This window comes from Canis lupus, chromosome 13 (genome assembly GCF_003254725.2).
Source record: "Canis lupus dingo isolate Sandy chromosome 13, ASM325472v2, whole genome shotgun sequence".
In the NCBI taxonomy this organism is placed as follows: domain Eukaryota; kingdom Metazoa; phylum Chordata; class Mammalia; order Carnivora; family Canidae; genus Canis; species Canis lupus.
In genome coordinates this window covers 37,889,743-37,890,972 of record NC_064255.1, presented here as the reverse complement: position 1 = coordinate 37,890,972, position 1,230 = coordinate 37,889,743, and positions in this window count along the sequence as shown.

Genomic DNA, 1,230 nt, shown 5'->3' with positions numbered 1-1,230 from the left:
ACCGGGAAAACCGCACCCGGCTGAGCGGACCACCCGCCCTCAGGACGCGTAGGAGGCAGGGCCCCAGACACCTGCTGTGTCACTGTGGCCTGGGCCACACCCGCTCCTCCCCCGTGCCTGGTGTCACAACCTCCCACTCCCATGACCTGCTTCACAACAAGCCACAAGCCTCGCCCCCGCCGCTCAGTCCCTGCCTTAACCACCACCTGCTGTCTGGTCTGCACCTCCCAGCAGGACGGGCCATCCTCACGGTCAGGCTCCCGCTACTGGGTCGCTGGTGCACGTTGGCGGGGCCTCCACCCCCGGGCTTCTGGCTGGTCTTTGGGCTTTCTGGCCCCTCAGCGCCCAGCGGCCTGCTGCCTGACTGCGTGGAGATGAACCTCCGCAAGCCGCAAAGCCTCCCGCCCCCGCGCCGTAGCCCTGTCTGTCCTGCCTCCTGCTGCTTATCTGTCTGTCCAGCAGCCCGTGACCCGGGCATGGCCCAGCTGTGTGCAGACGTGCCCGGAGCCCGAGGCACACTGTGTGGGTGACACAGGAGGGGCGTCCGACCAGCAAAGGGGCCCCGAGGGCAAGGGCCATGCGGCGTTAGGGTGGGGAGGTGGCGAGAGGGTGCAGGGGATGATGGGCAGGGTGGGTGCCGAGAAGGGGAGGCGCGGTGGTGAGGGAGGCTGAGGGAAGCCGGTGCACAGGAGGCTGCTGAGCAGGCTGCCTGAGTCCTTAGCCACCGTGAGGTATCACTGCAAGGACATCAGGCCTGTCCCCCAGGTGGGTTGGCTGGGGCGGGGTGCTCAGGACTGGATGGCAAGGGGCTGTGGGAAGGGACTCAGAAGGAGCCAGAAGGCCCGGGCAGCAGGGAGGGAGCTGCAGGCATCAGATGGGAGGGGCCCCTGGGATTTGCAGGGGACAGGGGAGCAGGGTGAGAGGCGGTGGGTTTGAGCAGGGCATGGGAGGGCAGTGCCCCAGCCAGGACCCCCATGCCAGGCTGGTCTAGTCCATCCTGGCCACAGGCTGGGGCCTGCAGGGGAGGTATCTGCACCGGGGCCGGGAGTGGGGGCAGCCTCCCCAGGAGGGGGGGCACTGAACGGGGGGCCTGGGCAAGTGGGGCCTCCCAGGGGCACGTTGGAGGCCGGGGGTGGGGGCAGAGGCACCAGGGGAGCAGATGGTTGGAGACCCTGTTGGAAACGGCTCACTGGGGATGAAGCCAGACTGGTGCTGGTCACAGGCCGGTGG